Raw genomic sequence first — 7022 nt, 5'->3', positions numbered from 1 at the left:
CAGCCTACCAATATGATATCCAACCCCTTTGAGCCTAAGCCTTTTTTAATTAAATAGCCACATTACAAGCCTTTATCCGTTCTATAATGAACCTCTCTTGACACCCAATCTTTCCTTAGTATTCATGATGAACAATTGGCAAAAGCATACATTTGGGGAGAAATGAGGAGTTTGAAAGAGATAAAAGGTTCAAAGAAGAAAAAGAGTTGATGAAAAGGAAAGTCAAAGAAAGAAAAGCCAAAAAGAAATACGTCAAAAAAGAAAAAAAAAGTGAAGGTTGAAGGGATTCAAAGAACGCAATGATGAAAGGCATGAAATGATGAGAAACAGAGAAAAATGATTGTCATGAGTAAGAAAGAGTGACGGTGTGTCTCTCTAGATCCCCTAAGGAAGAAGAAAATGACTCAAAGAGTCAAGAAAGTATGTGCCGAAATGAGAAAATGGAGTGCTTAAGGAAAGATAAAACCGTTATAGTTCGATAAATCCTACCTTGATCCAAAAGCCTTCATTACATCCCATTAAAGCACTATATAATTTCAAGTTGAGTGAGCTTACATTAGTGGTGATTTACATAAGGGGCAACCTTATGGTACTTAGAGCCGGACTTGTGGCATTCTTTTGAGAGTGATGAGTGCACTTCCTCACAAACCTTGTTTTGAGTGGTACATTCTACAAAGTGAGATTTTCTCATGGAGAGTAGAGGAGGAGGAGTTTGGGATCCACAATGACCTACGTGATAGAGCGAGCTTCCTTGATGAATTAAATCAACTCTTGATGCTCTAGTGTTACATTAGAACTATAGTATTCAAAAGGTCATAACTTAATGTTGTTGATATTTCATTTGTGTTGAGGGTAATTGTTAGTCCCAATTGATACTTAATAGAGTCACCTTAGGCCAGCTGAAATATCTTTTTCTTTTTCTTGTGGAGGTAGGAATTACCTTATTTACTCGAGGACAAGCAAAAGTTTAAGTTTGGGAGAGTTGATAAGTAGGGATTTTAACCTATTATTTGCTCTCTTTTACTTGTGTTTAGGGCCAAAAATGCGTGAAGGTATTCCCGAAAACTAATGTAATATGATTGCTTGCAGGGATTGTTCAAAATGAGCCAAAGGAGTCATAATCAACTCATAAAGGAGTCAAAACTTGAACAAACACCAAGACTGGGCCAAAAGATGTGAAACGCGGATCGCACAAATATTGTGCGGCCGTGAAAGCTACAACGCGGTCGCGAACACTATTTCGCGGTCCGCAAAAAGAAGATTCAGAGAGCTTACATTTTAGCAAAAATAGGAAGTGCGGTCCGCGTCAAGATTACATGGCTGCAGAATCTCCTACGCGACCGCGATTGGAATTACGCGGACCGCGGGTGCTGAGGTTCAGAGAGCTAACATTTTAAGCAAAAACAAGAAGAGCGGTCCGCGTCAAGATTACGCGGCCGCGGAATCTCCTACGCGATCGTGATGGAAATTACGTGGTCCGCGTAACCATGCTCAACCCAGATCCAGAAGTGAAGAACGCAGACCGCGATCAGAATTGCGCGGCTGCTAAAGCAAGAATACTGCCGCGGTCAGAATTACGCGGCCGCGTAACCTCCGCATGGGTATTTTTGTCCGAAAATCTCAGCTTAGTATAAATAGAACTTTTTGTCATTTTTAGGGTATGGTGTATTTTGTTGAACACGTGAAACGATTATAATTTCCTTTTTGGGCAACTTTGTACTAGATTCACTTTTTAACATTAGATTTTCATTCGCCAAATTAATATTATGGATTTTATCTTCATTTTATCTGTTATTTCTGCTATTTCTATGAGTAGCTAAACCCATAGCTAGAGTTGTGACCAAATCCTAGGGTGGGTATTTAATGAGTACTGAATTTTAGGGCTTGAAAGTTTATGGGTGAGTGATATTTAGACTAGTTCTTGCTAGAATTGTAGAATTAGTGGTTGGCAAACACTGATTTATGCCTTTATGACTTAGTCTCTTCTTGAGAAAGAGGGACTAAGTCTAGGAAAACCAGGCTAATAAGGAATTGGGGTGAACTCAAAAAATTGATAGCCCCAATTAAAGGGTTAAACCTAGAGATAGTAATACCCGACTTGAGCTAATATCACGGAACTTGCATGAATACCCATTTGAACTTGAGAAAGCCAAATTGAGCAAAATCACTCAAACTATCGAGAGGTTTAAAGTAAGTACTTGGGTGAGATAGTTATATCACGATCCCAAATCAATCAAGCTTGCCCTAGATTCTTGTTACCCGTTAGATATCCACCTAGGTGGAAGTCACTACCCTAGTCCTTTTAAACACTTGAAAACCAACATAAAAAATATCGCACTTAGCTTTAATCATTGCATACAATAGAATATAAGTAGAGGTAGAATCAAAAACCCAAATGTGTGGAAGCGTAATTAGGAACAAAATACGCATCTAAACTTAGATATAAACCTAATTCCAAATCAATTAACTCCCTGTGGATTCGATCCCGACTGTGATGACCCAAAATGTCATCTTTAAATTTAATAATTAATTATGTGTTCTAAGATTTTGAAAAGTACTATTTATCATTCCTCGACTTATGTGCACAGTCTGTAAAATTTTTCGGAAAGTTTTTAGGTGAAAAATGGATTAAAATGTGAATTAGAGCTTTAAAACTCAAATGAGTTGACTTTGGTCAACATTTTGAGTAAACGGACTCGGATCAATGTTTTGACAGTTTCGGTAGGTCCGTATCATGATTTGGGACTTGGGCGTATGCCCGGAATCAAATTCCGAGGTCCCTATCCCGAGATATGAAATTTTGATGAAAAATTAAAAGTTTAAGTTCAAATAGTGACCGGATATTGAATTATGTGCAAACGACCTCGGAATAGAATTTTAATAATTTCAATAGCTCCGTATGATGATTTTGGACTTAGGAGCGTGATCGGAATTTTATTTGGAAGTCTGTAGTGAAATTAGACTTGAAATGGCTAAAATAGGAATTTAAGTTTGAAAGTTTGACCGGGGAGTTGACTTTTTGATATAGGGGTCGGAATCCAGTTCTGAAAATTTTCACAGCTCCGTTATGTCATTTATGACTTGTGTGCAAAATTTGAGGTCAATAGGACTTGATTTGATAGGTTTCGACATCGAATGTAGAAGTTGGAAATTCTTGAGTTTCATTAAGCTTGAATTGGGGTATGATTTGTGATTTTAACGTTGTTTGATTTGATTTGAGGTTTCAAATAAGTTCGTATAATGTTTTAGGACTTGTTGGTGTATTGGGTTGAGGTCCCGAGGGCCTCGGGTGAGTTCCGGATGGTTAACGGATCAAAATTGGGACTTAGCTGCTACAAAAGTTGCTGCAATTTTTCTAGTGGAAATGTTGTCAAAAATCGGTTTGCCTGTCAAAATCGGGCTGCCTGTCAAAATTGGAATCCCAGTCAAAATCGAACTCCAGTCAAAATCGAGTTCCTTATCAAAATCGGACTGCCTATCAAAATCGGACTCCTTGTCAAAATCTGGCTACCTGGCAAAATCGGACTCCCTGTCAAAATCGGGCTCCCTCACATATCTGTAAGTTATAAAAAAAACAGGGGACTTCGTCCCATTTGCCATTTTTGACGAATTAGAGCTTGAGGAGAGGCGATTATGATATATTTTTAAGGAAAAATATTGGGGTAAGTGATTCTAACTCGGATTTAGTCAATATACACGAATATATCATTGTTTTCACCTTTTTAATTAGTGTTTTGAGATAAAAACTTAGAGAAACTTTTAGAAATCTAATAGAAATGAATTTTTGAGATTTCGGTGTCGATCCGGAGTCGGATTTGAGTGAAACTGGTATGGTTGAACTCATAATTGAATGGGTTATCGAATTTTGTGTGTTTTGCCCGATTTCGAGACGTGGGACCCACATGCGATTTTTGAACTAGTTCGGATTTTATTGAAAAATGTAGTATTTGTTTATGAAATTGATTCCTATAATTTTTGTTGACTGTATCGAATTAATTATGATTAGATACGAGTCGATCGGAGTCGGAAAATCGAGGAAAAAATATAATACTTGGTTAAATTGGAGCAAGTCGAGGTAAGTGACTTGTCTAACCTTGTGTGGAAAAAATTTTCCCTAGGATTGGTATAGATGTGATTATTGAAATGTGTTGAAAGTCGTGTACACGAGGTGATAAGTGTGTACACGGGCTAACTGTGAAAGATTATATTTTTAAATTATGTAGATCAATGTTGCACATTTATTAAATTATTTTATCTTGTTATATTCTTCATCATTGATCTGAAATATATACCTTAAATTTGTTTGACCTTTTCCTCATAATTGTTTTGCCTGTTTAGTTGAAACTTAGTTTCTTTTATTCTGTGCATTATTTGAAGGTTGATTTTTTTAAAATTAAATATTATTAATATGAAGTATTTGACATTTTTAAATTTAATATTGAAGCAACATATTAAAGATTTTGAAATACTATTTTCCTGAATTATTTATTCTTGAATATTTTTGTAAGAATTTCGTACTCATTGTGATGGAGGCGTGAGCTCTTTATTGTGAAAAAATATTATTGATGATTTATTTTGGCATGAGCCGCGAGCTTTTTATTGTGGAAAAATATTGTTGTTGAATTATTTTGACAAGTTAAATTATTTGAGCACTTGAGGTGCAAATTGTGATATATTGTTATATTGATACGCATGCGGCGATACAAGGTCTGTGTATTGAAACGCATACGGTGAGATAAGGGTAGCTTGATACGCGTGGCTAGTAGGGAGAACTACTAGAAGTCATGCGGTGTGAAAAGGATGGCTAAAACGCGGGATGCTATTTCGAAAAAAATATTTTTTTTAAAATAAATTATGAAGGATCCCGCGGTGAGATAAGAAAATGAGATATTTTGAATTTATTTATGATTTGGGACTACGAGGAGGTACCTCATGAGTACCCTTGTTGATATTGATTTTATGGTCGCAGTTGCCTTTGATTATTTGTTTTGATTTTCTTGAAGTTGAAAGGAAAATTTATTTTGTTTCCACGAGATATTAATTGCCATTATTTTTCCATGTCATTATTTATTCTCCAGTAGGGCCTGACCTGACCTCGTCACTACTCTACAGAGGTTAGGCTTGGCACTTACTGGGCACCAATTTGGTGTACTCATACTACGTTTCTGCACATCTTTTTGTGCAGATCCAGGTACATCTTATCCCAGGTACATCTTATCAGACCAGGAACCAAAACCGAAAACCGTACCAAAACTGAAGCTTAATGGCTTATTGGTACCGGGTTAACGGTTTTACGGACGGGAAACAGATTGAAATTGTTTTATTAACGACTTATCGGTTTGGGGGCGGATTATTCAATTTTCTTAACGGATAATCCGTTAACCCATTAAGAATATATATATATATATATATATATATATATATATATATATATATATTAAATAATCAAAAATCCTTCTTCCACTTCCAGTACTCTATCTTTATTCTCTATTACTAATTTACTATTAGACATTTAGAAACTCTAATGCCTAAATTTCAACCAGTAGCCACCAACACTCTATCTCTTCGACTTCCAGTACTCTATCTAACGCCAAAAATATATATAATAGTTTAGCCATACAAATTGGTTTTAATTAAAATTTGAATCCGAAGTGACTAATTTTGTAATTGTTTCAAGCCCACCCCTTTAGAAGCCCAATTTTCATGACCCGCCTGGCCTAACCGGATCTCCCCTCTCTTTAAAACACTCATTTTCCCAAACCCTAAGAAAAAGACAGACGGATCCCCCTTTGAAAACTCTAGCCGCCTGGTCTCCTTCCTCACTCACCCATTCCCTTTCACGCAAAAGGAAGCCGAGAATTCACCATCATGCACACACATCTCACCTATGAAAAAAGTTAAAACAAAATCCCTGAATTCCCATTTTTCTATATCCGGATCTGAAGAAGAAAAACGAAAAAAAAAGATTAAAAAGGTTTTCTGATTTCTGTTGTGTTACTTGGAGAATTTATGGGTTTCTCATTTGTTTTTGGATTGAAGTTGAGGTTGACATTGTTGTTCTTCTGCTGTTTGCTATTAAAATCGTAGTTGAACTTCCTTCATCTCCATTTCTGCCCTTTATCAGCTGTTTCAAGCTCTATTTGTCAAGTATTAATGAATTTGTTTCTGATGTTCCATCTTCATTTATGTGACTGTTTTTCTTAATAAATTGCTCATTCGACTTATATATATATGATTTTGTTAATGAACCAAAGGGATGGCTGCCCATTTCAATTAAGTTTAGACCATTGGAGTCTTATTAAATATTAGTTAATTGAGATTAGTTTTTTATTTTATTTTCCGGAGTTGTTAATGGGCTTTAGGTGTATGCATACTAGTTAACAGTAGTATTTATCACAGTCTCTACTTCGTTGCCTAATGCTGAAATTTGGTGTATGCATATTTTTTACAGAGATCTACTCACTTATGGATAAAGCTGTTGTTTGAACTTTGAAGCTACAGAAATTCAAGCACTATTAGGCGTTAGCTGCATGACAAACATTTTTGTGTAGTCTGCTCACTTATGGATTAATCATTTTGAAGTATGTACTCTGGACTCACTTTGAATATAGACTGGAATTTTATCATTTCAGAATTAATCAGGGAGCATTGACTTTTCCTTTGCAGTTGTGGGCGGAGGAAAGACATATATATTTTGGACTCATCTGTAATGTAGTTTGCTTTGGGATGTAATGGACTCATCTATTGTATTCTATAGACTGGAATGTAGTCTGCTGAGCATAGAAATTTTAGTTTGAGTCACAATGGTTAGCAAACAATTAATGCATGCAATATAGATTGAATTAGGCCGATAAACCGCCCGATAAGAGCTAAACCGATACTAATCCGCCCGATATCTTATCGGGTGGCTAGCGGATTAATACATTTAAAAGCCGATAACCAATAAGCCAAATCGCTAAGAGTAAATAACCGCCCAATCCGCCCAATAAGCAGCCCTACTATACGAGGTGATTTCGAGGTAT

The sequence above is a fragment of the Nicotiana tomentosiformis genome, chromosome 1, assembly GCF_000390325.3.
Source record: "Nicotiana tomentosiformis chromosome 1, ASM39032v3, whole genome shotgun sequence".
NCBI classification, from domain to species: Eukaryota; Viridiplantae; Streptophyta; class Magnoliopsida; order Solanales; family Solanaceae; genus Nicotiana; species Nicotiana tomentosiformis.
This window is presented reverse-complemented; position numbering follows the sequence as displayed.